This window comes from Chiloscyllium plagiosum, unplaced genomic scaffold, assembly GCF_037043375.1.
Source record: "Chiloscyllium plagiosum isolate Xiang-an unplaced genomic scaffold, Cpla_swu_hap1 HiC_scaffold_41, whole genome shotgun sequence".
Lineage (NCBI taxonomy): Eukaryota > Metazoa > Chordata > Chondrichthyes > Orectolobiformes > Hemiscylliidae > Chiloscyllium > Chiloscyllium plagiosum.
In genome coordinates, this window is record NW_028270179.1 from 40088558 (window position 1) to 40115552 (window position 26995).

General features: G+C 44.8%; 1 pseudogene across 3 annotated transcripts in view; it reads right to left on the bottom strand.

Moving 5' to 3' along the window:
• Window positions 1-26995, bottom strand: part of LOC122546759 (perforin-1 pseudogene) — a 55974-nt pseudogene that overhangs the window by 23516 nt on the left and 5463 nt on the right. Inside the window, exon 2 of one of the 3 annotated variants that reach the window (XR_015754057.1) lies at window positions 5829-5876. The exons of 1 other annotated variant lie outside the window; for it this stretch is intronic. The product of XR_015754057.1 is annotated as a perforin-1 pseudogene, transcript variant X2 (transcript). Of the gene's footprint in view, window positions 1-5828; window positions 5877-6834; window positions 6856-26995 lie in introns of those variants that run through there. One more of the 3 variants, XR_015754058.1, reaches the window with a different exon arrangement.

The following is a 26995-nucleotide window of genomic DNA, read 5'->3' on the forward strand; positions in this document are numbered from 1 at the left end:
TCTGTTATTCTGTATATAAACCACTCCGAACTCCTCGATTAGATTCCAATCTGTAACTCACTCCTGGGTATCTGTTATTCTGTACATAAACCTCCTTGAACCCCTCATCTGATTCCAGTCTGTAACTCCCTCCTAGGTATCTGTTATTCTGTATATACACCATGCCGAACCCCTCGATTAGATTCCAGTCTGTAACTCCCTCCCGGATATCTGTTATTCTGTATATAAACCACCCCGAACCCCTCGATTAGATTCCAGTCTGTAACTCCCTCCCGGGGTATCTGTTATTCTGTATATAAACCACCACGAACCCCTCGATTAGATTCCAGTCTGTAACTCCCTCCCGGATATCTTTTATTATGGATATAAACCACCACGAACCCCTCGATTAGATTCCAGTCTGTAACTCCCTCCCGGGTATCTGTTATTCTGTATATAAACCACCCCGAACCCCTCGATTAGATTCCAGTCTGTAACTCCCTCCCGTGTATCTGTTATTCTGTATATAAACCACCCTGAACCCCTTGATTAGATTCCTGTCTGAAATTCCCTCCTGGGTATCTGTTATTCTGTATATAAACCACTCCGAACCACTCGATAAGATTCCAATCTGTAACTCCCTCCCAGGTATCTGTTATTGTGTATATAAACCTCCTTGAACCCCTCATCTGATTCCAGTCTGTAACTCCATCTCGGGTATCTGTTATTCTGTATATAAACCACTCCGAAACCCTCGATTCGATTCCAACCTGTCACTCCCTCCCGGTTATCCGTTATTCTGTATATAAACCACCCTGACACCCTTGATTAGATTCCAGTCTGTAACTCACTCCCGGGTATCTGTTATTCTGTATATAAACCACTCCGAACCCCTCGATTAGATTCCAATCTGTAACTCACTCCTGGGTATCTGTTATTCTGTAAATAAACCTCCTTGAACCCCTCATCTGATTCTAGTCTGTTACTCCCTCCCAGGTATCTGTTATTCTGTATATACACCATGCCGAACCCCTCGATTAGATTCCAGTCTGTAAATCCCTCCCGGGTATCTGTTATTCTGTATATAAACCACCCCGAACCCCTCGATTACATTCCAGTCTGTAACTCCCTCCGGTGTATCTGTTATTCTGTATATAAACCACCCTGAACCCCTCGATTAGATTCCAGTCTGTAAATCCCTCCCGGGTATCTGTTATTCTGTATATAAACCACCCCGAACCCCTCGATTAGATTCCAGTCTGTAACCCCCTCCGGTGTATCTGTTATTCTGTATATAAACCACCCTGAACCACTCGATTAGATTCCAGTCTTTAAATCCCTCCCGGGTATCTGTTATTCTGTATATAAACCACCCCGAATCCCTCAATTAGATTCCAGTCTGTAACTTTCTCCGGTGTATCTGTTATTCTGTATATAAACCACACTGAACCCCACGATTAGATTCCAGTTTGTAACTCACTCCCGGGCATCTGTTATTCTGGAGATAAACCACCCCTAACCCCTCGATTAGATTCCAATCTGTAACTCCCTCCCGGATATCTGTTATTCTGTACAAAAACCTCCCCTAACCCCTCGGTTAGATACAGTCCATATCTCCCTGCCGGGTGTCTGTTATTCTGTATATAAACCACACTGAACCCTCCGATTAGATTCCAGTCTGTAACTCACTCCTGGGTATCTGTTATTCTGTATATAAACCTCCCTGACCCTTCCATCTGATTCCAGTCTGTAACACCCTCCCAGGTATGTGTTATTCAAATATACACCACCCCGAACCCCTCGATTAGATTCCAGTCTATAACTACCTCCCAGGTATCTGTTATTCTGTATATAAACCATCCCGAACCCCTCGATTTGATTCCAGTCGGTAACTCCCTCCCGGGTATCTGTTATTCTGTATATAAACCACACTGAATCCCTCGATTCGATTCTAGTCTGTAACTCCCTTCCGGGTATCTGTTATTCTGTATATAAATCACCCTGAACCCCTCGATTAGATTCCAGTCTGTAACTCCCTCCCGGGTATCTGTTATTCTGTATATAAACCACCCCGAACCCCTCGATTAGATTCCAGTCTGTAACTCCATCCTGGGTATCTGTTATTCTGTATATAAACCACCCCGAACCCCTCGATTAGATTCCAGTCTGTAACTCCATCCTGGGTATCTGTTATTCTGTATATAAACCACCCCGAACCCCTCGATTAGATTCCATTCTGTAACTCCATCCTGGGTATCTGTTATTCTGTATATAAACCACCCCTAACCCCTCGATTAGATTCCAGTCCATAACTCCCTCCGGTGTATCTGTTATTCTGTATGTATACCACCTCGGACACCTCGATTAGATTCCAGTCTGTAACTCCCTCCCGGATATCTGTTATTCTGTATATAAACACCCCGAACCCCTCGATTAGATTCCAGTCTGTAACTCCCTCCCGGGTATCTGTTATTCTGTATATAAACCCCCCGAACCCCTCGATTAGATTCCAGTCTGTAACTCACTCCCGGGTATCTGTTATTCTGTATATAAACCCCCCGAACCCCTCGATTAGATTCCAGTCTGTAACTCCCTCCCGGGTATCTGTTATTCTGTATATAAACCCCCCCGAACCCCTCGATTAGATTCCAGTCTGTAACTCCCTCCCGGGTATCTGTTATTCTGTATATAAACCCCCCCGAACCCCTCGATTAGATTCCAGTCTGTAACTCCCTCCCGGGTATCTGTTATTCTGTATATAAACCTCCCTGAACCCCTGCATCTGATTCCAGACTGTAACTCCCTCCCAGGTATGTGTTATTCAAATATATACCACCCCGAACCCCTCGATTAGATTCCAGTCTTTAACTCCCTCCCCGGTATCTGCTATTCTGAATATAAACCACCCTGAACCCCTCGATTAGATTCCAGTCTGTATCTCCCTCTGGTGTAACTTTTATTGTGTATATAAACCAATCCGGACCCGTCGATTATATTCCAGTGCGTAACTCTCTCCCAGGAATCTGTTATTGTGTATATAAACCACCATTAAACCCTCGATTAGATTTCAGTCTGTAACTCCCTCCCGGATATCTGTTATTCTGTATATAAAACACCCCGAACCCCTCGTTTAGATTCCAGACTGTAACTCACTCCTGGGTATCTGACATTGTGTATATAAACCACCCTGAAGCCCTCGATTAGATTCCAGACTGTAACTCCCTCTTGTGTAGCTTATATTCTGTATATAAACCACACTGAACACCTCGAATACAATCCAGTCGCTAACTCCCTACTAGTTATCTACGATTCTAAATATACACCACTCCGAACCTCTCGATTAGATTCCAGTCTGTATCTCCCTCCCGGGTATCTGTCATTCTGCATATAAACCACCCTGAACCCCTCGATTAGATTCCATTCCGTAACTCTCTCCCAGATATCCGTTATTCTGTATATAAACCACCCCGAACCCTCGATTAGATTCCAGTCTATAACTCCCTCCCGGGTATCTGTTAATCTGTATATAAACCACCCTGAACCCCTCGATTAGCTTCCATTCCGTAACTCTCTCCCAGGTATCCGTTATTCTGTATATAAACCACCCCGAACCCCACGATTAGATTCCAGTCTGTAACTCCCTCCCGGGCATCTGTTATTCTGTATATAAACCACCCTGAAACCCTCGATTAGATTCCAGTCTGTAACTCCCTCTTGTGTATCTTGTATTCTGTACATAAACCACCCTGAACGCTTCGAATAGATTCCAGTCGTTAACTCCCTCCCGGGTGTCTGTTATTCTGTATATAAACCACACTGAACTCCTCGATTAGATTCCAGTCTGTAACTCCCTCCCGGGTGTCTGTTATTCTGTATATAAACCACACTGAACTCCTCGATTAGATTCCAGTCTGTAACTCCCTCCCAGGTATCTGTTATTCTGTATATAAACCACACTGAACTCCTCGATTAGATTCCAGTCTGTAACTCCCTCCGGGTATCTGTTATTGTGTATTTAAACCACCCCGAAACCCTCGATTAGATTCCAGTCTGTAACTCTCTCCCAGGTATCCATTTTTCTGTATATAAAACACGCCGAACCCCTCAATTAGATTCCAGTCTGTAACTCCCTCCCGGGTATCTGTTATTCTGTATATAAACCATACAGAATCCTTCGATTAGATTCCAGTCTGTAACTCCCTCCCGGGTATCTGTTATTCTGTATATAAACCACCCTGCACCCCTCGATTAGATTCCTGTCTGTAACTCCCTCCCGGGTATCTGTTATTCTGTATAGAAACCACACTGAACCCCTCGATTAGATTCCAGTCTGTAATTCCATCCCGGGTATCAGTTATTCCGTGTAAAAACCACCTCGAATCCCTCGATTAGATTCCAGTCTGTAACTCCCTCCTGGGGTACCTGTTATTCTGTCCATAAACCATACAGAACCCTTCGATTAGATTCCAGTCTGTAACTCCCTCCCGGGTATCTGTTATTCTGTATATAAACCACGCCGAACCCCTCGATTAGAATCCAGTCTGTAACTCCCTCCCGGGTGTCAGTTATTCTGTATACAAACCCTCCCGAATCCCTTGAATAGATTCCAGTCTGTAACTTCCTCCCTGGTGTCTGTTATTCTGTGTGCAAACCACCCCAAATCCCTCGATTAGATTCCGGTCTGTAACTCCCTCCCGGGTATCTGTTATTCTGTATATAAACCACCCCGAACCCCTCGATTAGATTCCAGTCTGTAACTCCCTCCCGGGTATCTGTTATTGTGTATATAAACCACCCCGAAACCCTCGATTATATTCCAGTCCGTAACTCACTCCCAGGTATCCGTTATTCTGTATATAAACCACTCCGAACCCATCGATTGTATTCCAGACTGTCACTCCATCCCGGGTATCTGTTATTCTGTATATAAACTATACAGAATCCTTCAATTAGATTCCAGTCTGTAACTCCCTCCCGGGTACCTGTTATTCTGTATATAAACCACCCCGAACCCCTCGATTAGATTCCAGTCTGTAACTCCCTCCCGGGTATCTGTTATTCTGTATATAAACCACCCCGAAACCCTCGATTCGATTCCAGTCTGTAACTCCCTCCCGGATATCTGTTATTCTGTATATAAAATACCACAAAACGCTCGATTAGATTCCAGTCTGTAATACCCTCCCAGGTATCTGTTTTTCTGCATATAAACCATACAGAACCCTTCGATTAGATTCCAGTCTGTAACTCTCTCCTGGGTATCTGTTATTGTGTATATAAACCACCCCGAAACCCTCGAATAGATTCCAGTCTGTAACTCCCTCCCGGGTATCTGTTATTCTGTATATAAACCACCCTGAACCCCTTGATTAGATCCCAGTCTGTAACTCCCTCCGGGATACCTGTTATTCTGTATATAAACCACCCCGAACCCCTCGGTTAGATTCCAGTCTGTAACTCCCTCCCGGGTGTCAGTTATTCTGTATACAAACCCTCCCGAATCCCTCGAATAGATTCCAGTCTGTAACTTCCTCCCTGGTGTCTGTTATTCTGTGTGCAAACCACCCCAAATCCCTCGATTAGATTCCGGTCTGTAACTCCCTCCCGGGTATCTGTTATTCTGTATATAAACCATACAGAATCCTTCGATTAGATTCCAGTCTGTAACTCCCTCTCAGGTATCCGTTATTCTGTATAAAAACCAACCCGAACCCCTCGATTCGATTCCAGTCTGTAACTCCCTCCCGGGTATCTGTTATTCTGTATATAAACCACCCTGAACCCATCGATTAGATTCCATTCTGTAACTCGCTCGTGTATCTGTTATTCTGTGTATAAAACCCCCTTACCCCTCGATTAGATTCCAGTCTGTAACTCCATCCCGGGTATCCGTTATTCTGTATATAAACCATACAGAATCCTTCGATTAGATTCCAGTCTGTAACTCCCTCCCGGGTATCTGTTATTCTGTATATAAACCACCCCAAACCCCTCGATTAGGTTCCAGTGCATAACTCCCTCCCGAGTATCTGTTATTCTGTAAATGAACCACCCTGAACCTCTCGATTAGATTCCAGTCTGTAATTCCATCCCGGGTATCAGTTATTCTGTGTAAAAACCACCCCGAATCCCTCGATTAGATTCCAGTCTGTAACTCCCTCCCGGGGTACCTGTTTTTCTGTATATAAACCACACTGAATCCCTCGATTAGAGTCCAGTCTGTAACTCCCTCCCGGGTATCTGTTATTCTGTATATAAACCATCCCGAACCCCTTGATTAGATTCCAGTCTGTAACTCCTTCCCGGGTATCTGTTATTCTGTATATAAACCACCCCGAACCCCTCGATTAGATTCCAGTCTGTAACTCCCTCCCTGGTATCTGTTATTCTGTATAAAAAACAGCATGAACCCCTCGATTAGATTTCAGTCTGTAACTCACTCCCACATATCTGTTATTGTGTATATAAACCACCCCGAAACCCTCGATTATATTCCAGTCCGTAACTCACTCCCAGGTATCCGTTATTCTGTGTATAAACCACTCCGAACCCATCGATTGTATTCCAGACTGTAACTCCATCCCGGGTATCTGTTATTCTGTATATAAACTATACAGAATCCTTCAATTAGATTCCAGTCTGTAACTCCCTCCCGGGTATCTGTTATTCTGTATATAAACCACCCCGAAAGCCTCGATTAGATTCCAGACTGTAACTCACTCCTGGGTATCTGTTATTGTGTATATAAACCACCCCGAACTCCTCGATTAGATTCCAGACTGTAACTCACTCCTGGGTATCTGTTATTGTGTATATAAACCACCCCGAACCACTCAATTAGATTCCAGACTGTACCTCACTCCTGGGTATCTGTTATTGTGCATATAAATCATACAGAACCCTTCGATTAGATTCCAGTCTGTAACTCCCTCCCAGGTATCTGTTATTTTGTATAAAAACCAGCCTGAACCCCTCGATTAGATTCCAGTCTGTAACTCCCTCTCAGGTATCTCTTATTCGGTATAAAAACCAACCCGAACCCCTCGATTCGATTCCAGTCTGTAACTCCCTCCCAGGTATCCGTTATCCTGTATATAAACCATACAGAATCCTTCGATTAGATTCCAGTCTGTAACTCGCTCGTGTATCTGTTACTCTGTGTATAAACCCCCCCCCCCACCCCTCGATTAGATTCCAGTCTGTAACTCCATCCCGGGTATCTGTTATTCTGTATATAAACCATACAGAATCCTTCGATTAGATTCCAGTCTGTAACTCCCTCCCGGGTATCTGTTATTCTGTATATAAACCACCCCGAACCCCTCGATTAGATTCTAGTCTGTAACTCCCTCCCGGGTATCTGTTATTCTGTATATAAACCACCCTGAACCCTTCGATTAGGTTCCAGTCTGTAACTCCCTCCCGGGTATCTGTTATTCTGTAAATAAACCCCCCCAATCGCCTCGATTAGATTCCAGTCTGTAACTCCCTCCCAGGTATCTGTTATTCTGTAAATAAACCACTGCTCGATTAAATTCCAGTCTGTAACTCCCTCCCGGGTATCTGTTATTCTGTATATAAACCACCCCGAACCCCTCGATTAGATTCCAGTCTGTGACTCACTCCCGGGTATCTGTTATTCTGTATATAAACCACCCTGAACCCCTCGATTAGATTCCAGTCTGTAACTCCCTCCCAGGTATCTGTTATTTTGTATAAAATCCAGCCTGAACCCCTCGATTAGATTCCAGTCTGTAACTCCCTCCCGGATGTCTGTTATTCTGTATATAAACCACCACGAAACCCTCGATTCGATTCCTGTCTGTAACTCCCTCCCGGGTATCTGTTATTCTGTATATAAACCACCCCGAACCCCTCGATTAGATTCCAGTCTGGACCTCCCTCCCAGGTGTCTGTTATTCTGTAAATAAACCACCTGGAACTGCTCGATTAGATTCCAGACTGTAACTCCCTCCCGGGTATCTGTTATTCTGTATATAAACCACCCCGAACCCCTCGATTAGATTCCAGTCTGTAACTCCCTCCCGGGTATCTGTTATTCAGTATATAAACCACCCCGAACCCCTCGATTAGATTCCAGTCTGTAACTCCCTCCCGGGTATCTGTTATTTTGTATAAAAACCAGCCTGAACCCCTCGATTAGATTCCAGTCTGTAACTCCCTCCCGGATGCCTGTTATTCTGTATATAAACCACCACGAAACCCTCGATTCGATTCCAGTATGTAACTCCCTCTCAGGTATCTGTTATTCTGTATAAAAACCAACCCGAACCTCTCGATTCGATTCCAGTCTGTAAATCCCTCCCAGGTATCCGTTATTCTGTATATAAACCACCCTGAACCCATCGATTAGATTCCATTCTGTAACTCGCTCGTGAATCTGTTATTCTGTGTATTAAAACCCCCCCTAACCCTCGATTAGATTCCAGTCTGTAACTCCCTCCCGGGTATCTGTTATTCTGTATATAAACCATAGAGAATCCTTCGATCAGATTCCAGTCTGTAACTCCCTCCCAGGTATCTGTTATTCTGTATATAAACCACCCTGAACCCTTCGATTAGATTCCAGTCTGTAACTCCCTCCCGGGTATCTGTTATTCTGTATATAAACCACCCTGAACCACTCGATTAGATTCCAGTCTGTAAATCCCTCCCAGGTATCCGTTATTCTGTATATAAACCACCCTGAACCTCTCGATTAGATTCCAGTCTGTAATTCCATCCCGGGTATCAGTTATTCTGTGTAAAAACCACCCCGAATCCCTCGATTAGATTCCAGTCTGTAACTCCCTCCCGGGGTACCTGTTATTCTGTATATAAACCACCCTGAACCCCTCGATTAGATTCCAGTCTGTAACTCCATCCCGGGTATCTGTTATTCTGTATATAAACCACACTGAACCCCTCGATTAGATTCCAGTCTGTAACTCCATCCCGGGTATCTGTTATTCTGTATATAAACCACCCAGAACCCCTCGATTAGATTCCAGTCTGTAACTCCCTCCCGGGTATCTGTTATTCTGTATATAAACCCCCCCGAACCCCTCGATTAGATTCCAGTCCATAAGTCCCTCCCGGATATCTGTTATTCTGTATGTAAACTACCCTGAAACCCTCGATTAGATTCCAGTCTGTAACTCCCTCCCGGGTATCTGTTATTCTGTATATAAACCCCCCCGAACCCCTCGATTAGATTCCAGTCCATAAGTCCCTCCCGGATATCTGTTATTCTGCATGTAAACTACCCTGAAACCCTCGATTATATTCCAGTCTGTAACTCCCTCCCGGGTATCTGTTATTCTGTATATAAACCACCCCGAACCCCTCGATTAGATTTCAGTCTGTAACTCACTCCCGGGTATCTGTTATTCTGTATATAAACGACCCCGATCCCCTCGATTAGATTCCAGTCCGTAACTCTCTCCCAGGTATCTGTTATTCTGTATATATACCACCCTGAAACCCTCCATCTGATTCCAGTCTGTAACTCCCTCCCGGGTATCTGTTATTCTGTATATAAACCCCCCGAAACCCTCGATTCGATTCCAGTCTGTAACTTCCTACCGGGTATCAGCTATTCTGTATATAAACCACCCCGAACCCCTCGATTAGATTCCAGTCTGTAACTCCCTCCCGGGTATCTGTTATACTGTATATAAACCACCCCGAACCCCTCGATTAGATTCCAGTCTGTAACTCCCTCCCAGTTATCTGTTATACTGTATATAAACCACCCTGACCCCTCGATTAGATTCCAGTCTGTAACTCCCTACCGGGTATCTGTTATTCTGTATATAAACCACCCTGAACCCCTCGATTAGATTCCAGTCTGTAACTCCCTCCCAGGTATCTGTTATACTGTATATAAACCCCCCCGAACCCCTCGATTAGATTCCAGTCTGTAACTCCCTCCCGGGTATCTGTTATTCTGTATATAAACCACCCCGATCCCCTCGATTAGATTCCAGACTGTAACTCCCTCCCGGATATCTGTTATTCTGTATATAAACCATACAGAACCCTTCGATTAGATTCCAGTCTGTAACTCCCTCCCAGGTATCTGTTATTCTGTCTGTAAACCACCACGAAACCCTCGATTAGATTCCAGTCTGTAACTCCCTCCCAGGTATCTGTTATTCTAAATATACACCACCTCGAACCCCTCGATTAGATTCCAGTCTGTAACTCCCTCCCGGGGTATCTGTTATTCTGTATGTAAACCACGCTGAACCCCTCGATTAGATTCCTGTCTATAACTATATCCCTGGTATCTGTTATTCTGTATATAAACCACCCCTAAACCCTCGATTTGTTTCCTGTCTATAACTATCTCCCGGGTATCTGTTATTCGGTATATAAACCACCCTGAACTCCTGGATTAGATTCCAGTCTGTAACTCCCTCCCGGGTGTCTGTTATTCTGTACATAAACCACCCCGAACCCCTCGATTAGTTTCCAGTCTGTAACTCCCTCCCAGGTATCTGTTATTCTGAACATAAACCACTCAGAACCCCTCGATTAGATTCCGGTCTGTAACTCCCTCCCGGGTAACTGTTATTCTGTATATAAACCACCCCAAACCTCTCGATTACATTCCAGTCTTTAACACCCTCTCGGGGAGCTGTTATTCTGTATATAAACCACCCCAAACCTCTCGATTAATTTCCAGTCTTTAACACCCTCCCGGGGAGCTGTTATTCTGTATATAAACCACCCCAAACCTCTCGATTACATTCCAGTCTGTAACTCACACCCGGGTATATGTTATTCTGTATATAAACCACCCCAAACCTCTCGATTACATTCCAGTCTGTAACTCACTCCTGGGTATCTGTTATTCTGTATATAAAACACCGCGAACGCCTCGATTAGATTCCAGTCTTTAACTCACTCCCGGGTATCCGTTATTCTGTATATAAACTACCCTGAATCCCACCATCTGATTCCAGTCTGTAACTCCCTCCCAGGTATCTGTTATTCTAAACATACACCACCCCGAACCCCTCGATTAGATTCCAGTCTGTAACTCCCTCCTGGGTATCTGTTATTCTGTATATAAACTGCACTGAACCCCCTATTAAATTCCAGTCTGTAACTCCCTCCCGGGTATCAGTTATTCTGTATATAAACCACACTGAACCCCTCGATTAGATTCCAGTCTGTAACTCCCTCCCGGGTATCTGTTATTCTGTATATAAACCATACAGAATCCTTCGGTTAGATTCCAGTCTGTAACTCCGTCCCGGGTATCTGTTATTCTGTGTATAAACCAACCTGAACCCCTCGATTAGATTCCAGTCTGTAACTCCCTCCCAGGTATCTGTTATTCTGTATATAAACCACACTGAACCCTTCGATTAGATTCCAGTCTGTAACTCCCTCCCGGGTATCTGTTATTCTGTATATAAACCACCCCGAACCCCTCGATTAGATTCTAGTCTGTAACTCCCTCCCGGGTATCTGTTATTCTGTATAGAAGCCACCCTGAACCCTTCGATTAGGTTCCAGTCTGTAACTCCCTCCCGGGTATCTGTTATTCTGTATATAAACCACCACGAAACCCTCGATTCGATTCCTGTCTGTAACTCCCTCCCGGGTATCTGTTATTCTGTATATAAACCACCCCGAACCCCTCGATTAGATTCCAGTCTGTAACTCCCTCCCAGGTGTCTGTTATTCTGTAAATAAACCACCTGGAACTGCTCGATTAGATTCCAGACTGTAACTCCCTCCCGGGTATCTGTTATTCTGTATATAAACCACCCCGAACCCCTCGATTAGATTCCAGTCTGTAACTCCCTCCCGGGTATCTGTTATTCAGTATATAAACCACCCCGAACCCCTCGATTAGATTCCAGTCTGTAACTCCCTCCCGGGTATCTGTTATTCTGTATATAAACCACCACGAAACCCTCGATTCGATTCCAGTATGCAACTCCCTCTCAGGTATCTGTTATTCTGTATAAAAACCAACCCGAACCTCTCGATTCGATTCCAGTCTGTAAATCCCTCCCAGGTATCCGTTATTCTGTATATAAACCACCCTGAACCCATCGATTAGATTCCATTCTGTAACTCGCTCGTGAATCTGTTATTCTGTGTATAAAAACCCCCCCTAACCCTCGATTAGATTCCAGTCTGTAACTCCCTCCCGGGTATCTGTTATTCTGTATATAAACCATAGAGAATCCTTCGATCAGATTCCAGTCTGTAACTCCCTCCCAGGTATCTGTTATTCTGTATATAAACCACCCTGAACCCTTCGATTAGATTCCAGTCTGTAACTCCCTCCCGGGTATCTGTTATTCTGTATATAAACCACCCCGAACCCCTCGATTAGATTCCAGTCTGTAAATCCCTCGCGGGTATCTGTTATTCTGTATATAAACCACCCTGAACCACTCGATTAGATTCCAGTCTGTAAAACCCTCGTGGGTATCTGTTATTCTGTATATAAACCACCCCTAACCCCTCGATTAGGTTCCAGTGCATAACTCCCTCCCGAGTATCTGTTATTCTGTAAATGAACCACCCTGAACCTCTCGATTAGATTCCAGTCTGTAATTCCATCCCGGGTATCAGTTATTCTGTGTAAAAACCACCCCGAACCTCTCGATTAGATTCCAGTCTGTAACTCCCTCCCGGGGTATCTGTTATTCTGTATGTAAACCACGCTGAACCCCTCGATTAGATTCCTGTCTATAACTATATCCCTGGTATCTGTTATTCTGTATATAAACCACCCCTAAACCCTCGATTTGTTTCCTGTCTATAACTATCTCCCGGGTATCTGTTATTCGGTATATAAACCACCCTGAACTCCTGGATTAGATTCCAGTCTGTAACTCCCTCCCGGGTGTCTGTTATTCTGTACATAAACCACCCCGAACCCCTCGATTAGTTTCCAGTCTGTAACTCCCTCCCAGGTATCTGTTATTCTGAACATAAACCACTCAGAACCCCTCGATTAGATTCCGGTCTGTAACTCCCTCCCGGGTAACTGTTATTCTGTATATAAACCACCCCAAACCTCTCGATTACATTCCAGTCTTTAACACCCTCTCGGGGAGCTGTTATTCTGTATATAAACCACCCCAAACCTCTCGATTAATTTCCAGTCTTTAACACCCTCCCGGGGAGCTGTTATTCTGTATATAAACCACCCCGAACCTCTCGATTACATTCCAGTCTTTAACACCCTCTCGGGGAGCTGTTATTCTGTATATAAACCACCCCAAACCTCTCGATTACATTCCAGTCTGTAACTCACACCCGGGTATATGTTATTCTGTATATAAACCACCCCAAACCTCTCGATTACATTCCAGTCTGTAACTCACTCCTGGGTATCTGTTATTCTGTATATAAAACACCGCGAACGCCTCGATTAGATTCCAGTCTTTAACTCACTCCCGGGTATCCGTTATTCTGTATATAAACTACCCTGAATCCCACCATCTGATTCCAGTCTGTAACTCCCTCCCAGGTATCTGTTATTCTAAACATACACCACCCCGAACCCCTCGATTAGATTCCAGTCTGTAACTCCCTCCTGGGTATCTGTTATTCTGTATATAAACTGCACTGAACCCCCTATTAAATTCCAGTCTGTAACTCCCTCCCGGGTATCTGTTATTCTGTATATAAACCACACTGAACCCCTCGATTAGATTCCAGTCTGTAACTCCCTCCCGGGTATCTGTTATTCTGTATATAAACCATACAGAATCCTTCGGTTAGATTCCAGTCTGTAACTCCGTCCCGGGTATCTGTTATTCTGTGTATAAACCAACCTGAACCCCTCGATTAGATTCCAGTCTGTAACTCCCTCCCAGGTATCTGTTATTCTGTATATAAACCACACTGAACCCTTCGATTAGATTCCAGTCTGTAACTCCCTCCCGGGTATCTGTTATTCTGTATATAAACCACCCCGAACCCCTCGATTAGATTCTAGTCTGTAACTCCCTCCCGGGTATCTGTTATTCTGTATATAAACCACCCTGAACCCTTCGATTAGGTTCCAGTCTGTAACTCCCTCCCGGGTATCTGTTATTCTGTATATAAACCACCACGAAACCCTCGATTCGATTCCTGTCTGTAACTCCCTCCCGGGTATCTGTTATTCTGTATATAAACCACCCCGAACCCCTCGATTAGATTCCAGTCTGTAACTCCCTCCCAGGTGTCTGTTATTCTGTAAATAAACCACCTGGAACTGCTCGATTAGATTCCAGACTGTAACTCCCTCCCGGGTATCTGTTATTCTGTATATAAACCACCCCGAACCCCTCGATTAGATTCCAGTCTGTAACTCCCTCCCGGGTATCTGTTATTCAGTATATAAACCACCCCGAACCCCTCGATTAGATTCCAGTCTGTAACTCCCTCCCGGGTATCTGTTATTCTGTATATAAACCACCACGAAACCCTCGATTCGATTCCAGTATGTAACTCCCTCTCAGGTATCTGTTATTCTGTATAAAAACCAACCCGAACCTCTCGATTCGATTCCAGTCTGTAAATCCCTCCCAGGTATCCGTTATTCTGTATATAAACCACCCTGAACCCATCGATTAGATTCCATTCTGTAACTCGCTCGTGAATCTGTTATTCTGTGTATTAAAACCCCCCCTAACCCTCGATTAGATTCCAGTCTGTAACTCCCTCCCGGGTATCTGTTATTCTGTATATAAACCATAGAGAATCCTTCGATCAGATTCCAGTCTGTAACTCCCTCCCAGGTATCTGTTATTCTGTATATAAACCACCCTGAACCCTTCGATTAGATTCCAGTCTGTAACTCCCTCCCGGGTATCTGTTATTCTGTATATAAACCACCCCGAACCCCTCGATTAGATTCCAGTCTGTAAATCCCTCGCGGGTATCTGTTATTCTGTATATAAACCACCCTGAACCACTCGATTAGATTCCAGTCTGTAAAACCCTCGCGGGTATCTGTTATTCTGTATATAAACCACCCCTAACCCCTCGATTAGGTTCCAGTGCATAACTCCCTCCCGAGTATCTGTTATTCTGTAAATGAACCACCCTGAACCTCTCGATTAGATTCCAGTCTGTAATTCCATCCCGGGTATCAGTTATTCTGTGTAAAAACCACCCCGAACCTCTCGATTAGATTCCAGTCTGTAACTCCCTCCCGGGGTACCTGTTATTCTGTATATAAACCACCCTGAACCCCTCGATTAGAGTCCAGTTTGTAACTCCCTCCCGGGTATCTGTTATTCTGTATATAAACCACCCCGAACCCCTCGATTAGAATCCAGTCTGTAACTCCATCCCGGGTATCTGTTATTCTGTATATAAACCACCCAGAACCCCTCGATTAGATTCCAGTCTGTAACTCCCTCCCGGGTATCTGATATTCTGTATATAAACCCCCCCGAACCCCTCGATTAGATTCCAGTCCGTAAGTCCCTCCCGGATATCTGTTATTCTGTATGTAAACTACCCTGAAACCCTCGATTAGATTCCAGTCTGTAACTCCCTCCCGGGTATCTGTTATTCTGTATATAAACCCCCCCGAACCCCTCGATTAGATTCCAGTCCATAAGTCCCTCCCGGATATCTGTTATTCTGCATGTAAACTACCCTGAAACCCTCGATTAGATTCCAGTCTGTAACTCCCTCCCGGGTATCTGTTATTCTGTATATAAACCACCCCGAACCCCTCGATTAGATTTCAGTCTGTAACTCACTCCCGGGTATCTGTTATTCTGTATATAAATGACCCCGATCCCCTCGATTAGATTCCAGTCCGTAACTCTCTCCCAGGTATCTGTTATTCTGTATATAAACCACCCTGAAACCCTCCATCTGATTCCAGTCTGTAACTCCCTCCCAGGTATCTGTTATTCTGTATATAAACCCCCCGAACCCCTCGATTAGATTCCAGTCTGTAACTTCCTACCGGGTATCAGTTATTCTGTATATAAACCACCCTGAAACCCTCTATTAGATTCCTGTCTGTAACTCCCTCCCGGGTATCTGTTATTCTGTATATAAACCACCCCGAACCCCTCGATTAGATTCCAGTCTGTAACTCCCTCCCGGGTATCTGTTATACTGTATATAAACCACCCCGAACCCCTCGATTAGATTCCAGTCTGTAACTCCCTCCCAGTTATCTGTTATACTGTATATAAACCACCCTGACCCCTCGATTAGATTCCAGTCTGTAACTCCCTTCCGGGTATCTGTTATTCTGTATATAAACCACCCTGAACCCCTCGATTAGATTCCAGTCTGTAACTCCCTCCCAGGTATCTGTTATACTGTATATAAACCCCCCCGAACCCCTCGATTAGATTCCAGTCTGTAACTCCCTCCCGGGTATCTGTTATTCTGTATATAAACCATCCCGATCCCCTCGATTAGATTCCAGACTGTAACTCCCTCCCGGATATCTGTTATTCTGTATATAAACCATACAGAACCCTTCGATTAGATTCCAGTCTGTAACTCCCTCCCAGGTATCTGTTATTCTGTCTGTAAACCACCACGAAACCCTCGATTAGATTCCAGTCTGTAACTCCCTCCCAGGTATCTGTTATTCTAAATATACACCACCTCGAACCCCTCGATTAGATTCCAGTCTGTAACTCCCTCCCGGGGTATCTGTTATTCTGTATGTAAACCACGCTGAACCCCTCGATTAGATTCCTGTCTATAACTATATCCCTGGTATCTGTTATTCTGTATATAAACCACCCCTAAACCCTCGATTTGTTTCCTGTCTATAACTATCTCCCGGATATCTGTTATTCGGTATATAAACCACCCTGAACTCCTGGATTAGATTCCAGTCTGTAACTCCCTCCCGGGTGTCTGTTATTCTGTACATAAACCACCCCGAACCCCTCGATTAGTTTCCAGTCTGTAACTCCCTCCCAGGTATCTGTTATTCTGAACATAAACCACTCAGAACCCCTCGATTAGATTCCGGTCTGTAACTCCCTCCCGGGTAACTGTTATTCTGTATATAAACCACCCCAAACCTCTCGATTACATTCCAGTCTTTAACACCCTCTCGGGGAGCTGTTATTCTGTATATAAACCACCCCAAACCGCTCGATTAATTTCCAGTCTTTAACACCCTCCCGGGGAGCTGTTATTCTGTATATAAACCACCCCGAACCTCTCGATTACATTCCAGTCTTTAACACCCTCTCGGGGAGCTGTTATTCTGTATATAAACCACCCCAAACCTCTCGATTACATTCCAGTCTGTAACTCACACCCGGGTATATGTTATTCTGTATATAAACCACCCCAAACCTCTCGATTACATTCCAGTCTGTAACTCACTCCTGGGTATCTGTTATTCTGTATATAAAACACCGCGAACGCCTCGATTAGATTCCAGTCTTTAACTCACTCCCGGGTATCCGTTATTCTGTATATAAACTACCCTGAATCCCACCATCTGATTCCAGTCTGTAACTCCCTCCCAGGTATCTGTTATTCTAAACATACACCACCCCGAACCCCTCGATTAGATTCCAGTCTGTAACTCCCTCCTGGGTATCTGTTATTCTGTATATAAACTGCACTGAACCCCCTATTAGATTCCAGTCTGTAACTCCCTCCCGGGTATCTGTTATTCTGTATATAAACCACACTGAACCCCTCGATTAGATTCCAGTCTGTAACTCCCTCCCGGGTATCTGTTATTCTGTATATAAACCATACAGAATCCTTCGGTTAGATTCCAGTCTGTAACTCCGTCCCGGGTATCTGTTATTCTGTGTATAAACCACCCTGAACCCCTCGATTAGATTCCAGTCTGTAACTCCCTCCCAGGTATCTGTTATTCTGTATATAAACCACACTGAACCCTTCGATTAGATTCCAGTCTGTAACTCCCTCCCGGGTATCTGTTATTCTGTATATAAACCACCCCGAACCCCTTGATTTGATTCCAGTCTGTAACTCCCTCCCGGGTATCTGTCATTCTGTATATAAACCACACTGAACCCTTCGATTAGATTCCAGTCTGTAACTCCCTCCCAGGTATCTGTTATTCTGTACATAACCCACCCCTAACCCCTCGATTAGATTCCAGTCTGTAACACCCTCCCGGATATCTGTTATTCTGTATATAAACCACCCCGAACCCCTCGATTAGATTCCAGTCTGTAACTCCCTCCCGGGTATCTGTTATTCTGTATGTAAACTACCCTGAACACCACGATTAGATTCCAGTCTGTAACTCCCTCCCGGGTATCTGTTATTCTGTATATAAACCACCCCGAACCCCTCGATTAGATTCCCGTCTGTAACTCCCTCCCGGGTATCTGTTATTCTGTATATAAACCACCCCGAACCCCTCGATTAGATTTCAGACTGTAACTCCCTCCTGGGTATCTGTTATTCTGTATATAAACCACCCCGAACCCCTCGATTAGATTCCAGTCCATAACTGTCTCCCCAGGAATCTGTCATTCTGTGTATAAAACACCCTGAATCCCTCGATTAGATTCCAGTCTGTAAATCAATCCCGGGTATCTGTTATTGTGTATATAAACTACCCCGTACACCTCGATTAGATTCCAGACTGTAACTCCCTTCCGGGTATCTGTTATTCTGTATATAAACCACCCTGAACCCCTCGATTAGATTCCTGTCTATAACTTTGTGGGTGGCACGGTGGCACAGTGGTTAGCACTGCTGCCTCACAGTGCCAGAGACCCGGGTTCAATTCCCACCTCAGGCGACTGACTGTGTGGAGTTTGCAAATTCTCCCCGTGTCTGCGTGGGTTTCCTCCGGGTGCTCCGGTTTCCTCCCACAGTCCAAAGATGTGCAGGGTCAGGTGAATTGGCCATGCTAAATTGCACGTAGTGTTAGGTAAGGGGTAAATGTAGGGGTAGGGGTGGGTTGCGCTTCGGCGGGGCGGTGTGGACTTGTTGGGCAGAAGGGCCAGTTTCAACACTGTAAGTAATCTAATCTAATCGAATTCCCTCCCAGGTATCTGTTATTCTGTATATAAACCACCACGAACCCCTTGATTAGATTCCAGTCTGTAACTCCCTCCCAGGTATCTGTTATTCTGTCTGTAAACCACCACGAAACCCTCGATTAGATTCCAGTCTGTAACTCCCTCCCAGGTATCTGTTATTCTAAATATACACCACCTCGAACCCCTCGATTAGATTCCAGTCTGTAACTCCCTCCCGGGGTATCTGTTATTCTGTATGTAAACCACGCTGAACCCCTCGATTAGATTCCTGTCTATAACTATATCCCTGGTATCTGTTATTCTGTATATAAACCACCCCTATACCCTCGATTTGTTTCCTGTCTATAACTATCTCCCGGGTATCTGTTATTCGGTATATAAACCACCCTGAACTCCTGGATTAGATTCCAGTCTGTAACTCCCTCCCGGGTGTCTGTTATTCTGTACATAAACCACCCCGAACCCCTCGATTAGTTTCCAGTCTGTAACTCCCTCCCAGGTATCTGTTATTCTGTATATAAATCCCCCGAACCCCTCGATTAGATTCCGGTCTGTAACTCCCTCCAGGATATCTGTTATTCTGAACATAAACCACTCAGAACCCCTCGATTAGATTCCGGTCTGTAACTCCCTCCCGGGTAACTGTTATTCTGTATATAAACCACCCCAAACCTCTCGATTACATTCCAGTCTTTAACACCCTCTCGGGGAGCTGTTATTCTGTATATAAACCACCCCAAACCTCTCGATTACATTCCAGTCTTTAACACCCTCCCGGGGAGCTGTTATTCTGTATATAAACCACCCCGAACCTCTCGATTACATTCCAGTCTTTAACACCCTCTCGGGGAGCTGTTATTCTGTATATAAACCACCCCAAACCTCTCGATTACATTCCAGTCTGTAACTCACTCCCGGGTATCTGTTATTCTGTATATAAACCACCCCAAACCTCTCGATTACATTCCAGTCTGTAACTCACTCCTGGGTATCTGTTATTCTGTATATAAACCACCCCGAACCCCTCGATTAGATTTCAGTCTTTAACACCCTCCCAGGTATCTGTTATTCTGTATATAAACCACCCCAAACCTCTCGATTACATTCCAGTCTGTAACTCACTCCTGGGTATCTGTTATTCTGTATATAAAACACCCCGAACGCCTCGATTAGATTCCAGTCTTTAACTCACCGCCGGGTATCCGTTATTCTGTATATAAACTACCCTGAACCCCTCCATCTGATTCCAGTCTGTAACTCCCTTCCAGGTATCTGTTATTCTAAACATACACCACCCCGAACCCCTCGATTAGATTCCAGTCTGTAACTCCCTCCCGGGTATCTGTTATTCTGTATCTTAACCACCCTGAACCCCTCAATTAGATTCCAGTCTGTAACTCCCTCGTGGGTATCTGTTATTCTGTATATAAACCACCCTCAAACCGTCGATTAGATTCCAGTCTGTAACTCCCTCTTGTGTATCTCATATTCTGTATAAAAACCACCCTGAACACCTCGATTAGATTCCAGTCTGTAAATCCCTCGCGGGTATCTGTTATTCTGTATATAAACAGAATATGGGCGGCACGGTGGCACAGTGGTTAGCACTGCTGCCTCGCAGCGCCAGAGACCCGGGTTCAATTCCCGCCTCAGGCGACTGACTGTGTGGAGTTTGCACGTTCTCCCCGTGTCTGCGTGGCTTTCCTCCGGGTGCTCCGGTTTCCTCCCACACTCCAAAGATGTGCAAGTCAGGTGAATTGGCCATGCTAAATTGCCCGTAGTGTTTGGTAAAGGGGTAAATGTACGGGTATGGGTGGGTTACGCTTCGGCGGGTCGGTGTGGACTTGTTGGGCCGAAGGGCCTGTTTCCACACTGTAAGTAATCTAATCTAATCTAAACCCCCCCTAACCCCTCAATTAGATTCCAGTCTGTAACTCACTCCCGGGTATCTGTTATTCTGTATATGAACCATCCTGAACCTCTCGATTAGATTCCAGTCTGTAACTCCCTCCCGGGTATCTGTTATTCTGTATATAAACCACCCTGAACTGCTCGATTAGATTCCAGTCTGTAACTCCCTCCCGGATATCTGTTATTCTGTATATAAACCATCCCGAACCCCTCGATTAGATTCCAGTCTGTAACTCCCTCCCGGGTATCTGTTATTCTGTATATAAACCACGCTGAACCCCTCGATTAGATTCCAGTCTGTAACTCCCTCCCGGGGTATCTGTTATTTTGTATATAAACCACCCTGAACCCCTCGATTAGATTCCAGTCTATAACTCCCTCCCAGGTATCTGTTATTCTGTATATAAACCACCCTGAACCCCTCGATTAGATTCCAGTCTATAACTCCCTCCCAGGTATCTGTTATTCTGTGTATAAACCACCCTGAAACCCTCGATTAGATTCCAGTGTGTAACTCCCTCCCGGGTATCTGTTATTCTGTATATAAACCACCCTGATCCCCTCGATTAGATTCCAGTCTGTAACTCCCTCCCGGGGTATCTGTTATTCTGTATGTAAACCACGCTGAACCCCTCGATTAGATTCCAGTCTGTAACTCCCTCCCGGGGTATCTGTTATTCTGTATGTAAACCACGCTGAACCCCTCGATTAGTTTCCTGTCTATAACTATATCCCTGGTATCTGTTATTTTGTATATAAACCACCCCTATACCCTCGATTTGTTTCCTGTCTATAACTATCTCCCGGGTATCTGTTATTCGGTATATAAACCACCCTGAACTCCTGGATTAGATTCCAGTCTGTAACTCCCTCCCGGGTGTCTGTTATTCTGTACATAAACCAACCCGAACCCCTCGATTAGTTTCCAGTCTGTAACTCCCTCCCAGGTATCTGTTATTCTGTATATAAATCCCCCGAACCCCTCGATTAGATTCCGGTCTGTAACTCCCTCCAGGGTATCTGTTATTCTGAACATAAACCACTCAGAACCCCTCGATTAGATTCCGGTCTGTAACTCCCTCCCGGGTAACTGTTATTCTGTATATAAACCACCCCAAACCTCTCGATTACATCCCAGTCTTTAACACCCTCTCGGGGAGCTGTTATTCTGTATATAAACCACCCCGAACCCCTCGGTTAGATTCCAGTCTGTAACTCCCTCCCGGGTGTCAGTTATTCTGTATACAAACCCTCCCGAATCCCTCGAATAGATTCCAGTCTGTAACTTCCTCCCTGGTGTCTGTTATTCTGTGTGCAAACCACCCCAAATCCCTCGATTAGATTCCGGTCTGTAACTCCCTCCCGGGTATCTGTTATTCTGTATATAAACCATACAGAATCCTTCGATTAGATTCCAGTCTGTAACTCCCTCTCAGGTATCCGTTATTCTGTATAAAAACCAACCCGAACCCCTCGATTCGATTCCAGTCTGTAACTCCCTCCCGGGTATCTGTTATTCTGTATATAAACCACCCTGAACCCATCGATTAGATTCCATTCTGTAACTCGCTCGTGTATCTGTTATTCTGTGTATAAAACCCCCTTACCCCTCGATTAGATTCCAGTCTGTAACTCCATCCCGGGTATCCGTTATTCTGTATATAAACCATACAGAATTCTTCGATTAGATTCCAGTCTGTAACTCCCTCCCGGGTATCTGTTATTCTGTATATAAACCACCCCAAACCCCTCGATTAGGTTCCAGTGCATAACTCCCTCCCGAGTATCTGTTATTCTGTAAATGAACCACCCTGAACCTCTCGATTAGATTCCAGTCTGTAATTCCATCCCGGGTATCAGTTATTCTGTGTAAAAACCACCCCGAATCCCTCGATTAGATTCCAGTCTGTAACTCCCTCCCGGGGTACCTGTTATTCTGTATATAAACCAACCTGAACCCCTCGATTAGATTCCAGTCTGTAACTCCATCCCGGGTATCTGTTATTCTGTATATAAACCACACTGAACCCCTCGATTAGAGTCCAGTTTGTAACTCCCTCCCGGGTATCTGTTATTCTGTATATAAACCACCCCGAACCCTCGATTAGAATCCAGTCTGTAACTCCATCCCGGGTATCTGTTATTCTGTATATAAACCACCCCGAACCCTCGATTAGATTCCAGTCTGTAACTCCATCCCGGGTATCTGTTATTCTGTATATAAACCACCCCGAACCCCTCGATTAGATTCCAGTCTGTAACTCACTCCCGGGTATCTGTTATTCTGTATATAAACCATCCCGAACCCCTTGATTAGATTCCAGTCTGTAACTCCCTCCCGGGTATCTGTTATTCTGTAAAGAACCACCCTGCACCCCTCGATTAGATTCCAGTCTGTAACTCCCTCCCTGGTATCTGTTATTCTGTATAAAAAACAGCATGAACCCCTCGATTAGATTTCAGTCTGTAACTCACTCCCACATATCTGTTATTGTGTATATAAACCACCCCGAAACCCTCGATTATATTCCAGTCCGTAACTCACTCCCAGGTATCCGTTATTCTGTGTATAAACCACTCCGAACCCATCGATTGTATTCCAGACTGTAACTCCATCCCGGGTATCTGTTATTCTGTATATAAACTATACAGAATCCTTCAATTAGATTCCAGTCTGTAACTCCCTCCCGGGTATCTGTTATTCTGTATATAAACCACCCCGAAAGCCTCGATTAGATTCCAGACTGTAACTCACTCCTGGGTATCTGTTATTGTCTATATAAACCATCCCGAACTCCTCGATTAGATTCCAGACTGTAACTCACTCCTGGGTATCTGTTATTGTGTATATAAACCACCCCGAACCACTCAATTAGATTCCAGACTGTACCTCACTCCTGGGTATCTGTTATTGTGCATATAAATCATACAGAACCCTTCGATTAGATTCCAGTCTGTAACTCCCTCCCAGGTATCTGTTATTTTGTATAAAAACCAGCCTGAACCCCTCGATTAGATTCCAGTCTGTAACTCCCTCTCAGGTATCTCTTATTCGGTATAAAAACCACCACGAAACCCTCGATTCGATTCCAGTCTGTAACTCCCTCCCAGGTATCCGTTATTCTGTATATAAACCATACAGAATCCTTCGATTAGATTCCAGTCTGTAACTCGCTCGTGTATCTGTTACTCTGTGTATAAACCCCCCCCCCCACCCCTCGATTAGATTCCAGTCTGTAACTCCATCCCGGGTATCTGTTATTCTGTATATAAACCATACAGAATCCTTCGATTAGATTCCAGTCTGTAACTCCCTCCCGGGTATCTGTTATTCTGTATATAAACCACCCCGAACCCCTCGATTAGATTCTAGTCTGTAACTCCCTCCCGGGTATCTGTTATTCTGTATATAAACCACCCTGAACCCTTCGATTAGGTTCCAGTCTGTAACTCCCTCCCGGGTATCTGTTATTCTGTAAATAAACCCCCCCAATCGCCTCGATTAGATTCCAGTCTGTAACTCCCTCCCAGGTATCTGTTATTCTGTAAATAAACCACTGCTCGATTAGATTCCAGTCTGTAACTCCCTCCCGGGTATCTGTTATTCTGTATATAAACCACCCCGAACCCCTCGATTAGATTCCAGTCTGTGACTCACTCCCGGGTATCTGTTATTCTGTATATAAACCACCCTGAACCCCTCGATTAGATTCCAGTCTGTAACTCCCTCCCAGGTATCTGTTATTTTGTATAAAATCCAGCCTGAACCCCTCGATTAGATTCCAGTCTGTAACTCCCTCCCGGATGTCTGTTATTCTGTATATAAACCACCACGAAACCCTCGATTCGATTCCTGTCTGTAACTCCCTCCCGGGTATCTGTTATTCTGTATATAAACCACCCCGAACCCCTCGATTAGATTCCAGTCTGGACCTCCCTCCCAGGTGTCTGTTATTCTGTAAATAAACCACCTGGAACTGCTCGATTAGATTCCAGACTGTAACTCCCTCCCGGGTATCTGTTATTCTGTATATAAACCACCCCGAACCCCTCGATTAGATTCCAGTCTGTAACTCCCTCCCGGGTATCTGTTATTCAGTATATAAACCACCCCGAACCCCTCGATTAGATTCCAGTCTGTAACTCCCTCCCGGGTATCTGTTATTTTGTATAAAAACCAGCCTGAACCCCTCGATTAGATTCCAGTCTGTAACTCCCTCCCGGATGCCTGTTATTCTGTATATAAACCACCCCGAACCCCTCGATTAGAATCCAGTCTGTAACTCCATCCCGGGTATCTGTTATTCTGTATATAAACCACCCAGAACCCCTCGATTAGATTCCAGTCTGTAACTCCCTCCGGGGTATCTGTTATTCTGTATATAAACCACCCAGAACCCCTCGATTAGAATCCAGTTTGTAACTCCCTCCGGGGTATCTGTTATTCTGTATATAAACCACCCCGAACCCCTCGATTAGAATCCAGTCTGTAACTCCATCCCGGGTATCTGTTATTCTGTATATAAACCACCCAGAACCCCTCGATTAGATTCCAGTCTGTAACTCCCTCCCGGGTATCTGTTATTCTGTATATAAACCCCCCCGAACCCCTCGATTAGATCCCAGTCCATAAGTCCCTCCCGGATATCTGTTATTCTGTATGTAAACTACCCTGAAACCCTCGATTAGATTCCAGTCTGTAACTCCCTCCCGGGTATCTGTTATTCTGTATATAAACCCCCCCGAACCCCTCGATTAGATTCCAGTCCATAAGTCCCTCCCGGATATCTGTTATTCTGCATGTAAACTACCCTGAAACCCTCGATTAGATTCCAGTCTGTAACTCCCTCCCGGGTATCTGTTATTCTGTATATAAACCACCCCGAACCCCTCGATTAGATTCCAGTCTGTAACTCCCTCCCCGGGGAGCTGTTATTCTGTATATAAACCGCCCCGAACCCCTCGATTAGATTCCAGTCTGTAACTCTCTCCCAGGTATCTGTTATTCTGTATATAAACGACCCCGATCCCCTCGATTAGATTCCAGTCCGTAACTCTCTCCCAGGTATCTGTTATTCTGTATATAAACCACCCTGAAACCCTCCATCTGATTCCAGTCTGTAACTCCCTCCCGGGTATCTGTTATTCTGTATATAAACCACCCCGAACCCCTCGATTAGATTCCAGTCTGTAACTCCCTCCCGGGTATCTGTTATACTGTATATAAACCACCCCGAAACCCTCGATTAGCTTCCAGTCTGTAACTCCCTCCCGGGTATCTGTTATTCTGTATATAAACCCCCCCGAACCCCTCGATTAGATTCCAGTCTGTAACTCCCTCCCCGGGGAGCTGTTATTCTGTATATAAACCACCCCGAACCCCTCGATTAGATTCCAGTCCGTAACTCTCTCCCAGGTATCTGTTATTCTGTATATAAACGACCCCGATCCCCTCGATTAGATTCCAGTCCGTAACTCTCTCCCAGGTATCTGTTATTCTGTATATAAACCACCCTGAAACCCTCCATCTGATTCCAGTCTGGAACTCCCTCCCGGGTATCTGTTATTCTGTATATAAACCACCCCGAACCCCTCGATTAGATTCCAGTCTGTAACTTCCTACCGGGTATCAGTTATTCTGTATATAAACCACCCCGAACCCCTCGATTAGATTCCAGTCTGTAACTCCCTCCCGGGTATCTGTTATACTGTATATAAACCACCCCGAAACCCTCGATTAGCTTCCAGTCTGTAACTCCCTCCCGGGTATCTGTTATTCTGTATATAAACCCCCCCGAACCCCTCGATTAGATTCCAGTCTGTAACTCCCTCCCGGGTATCTGTTATTCTGTATATAAACCACCCCGATCCCCTCGATTAGATTCCAGACTGTAACTCCCTCCCGGATATCTGTTATTCTGTATATAAACCATACAGAACCCTTCGATTAGATTCCAGTCTGTAACTCCCTCCCAGGTATCTGTTATTCTGTCTGTAAACCACCACGAAACCCTCGATTAGATTCCAGTCTGTAACTCCCTCCCAGGTATCTGTTATTCTAAATATACACCACCTCGAACCCCTCGATTAGATTCCAGTCTGTA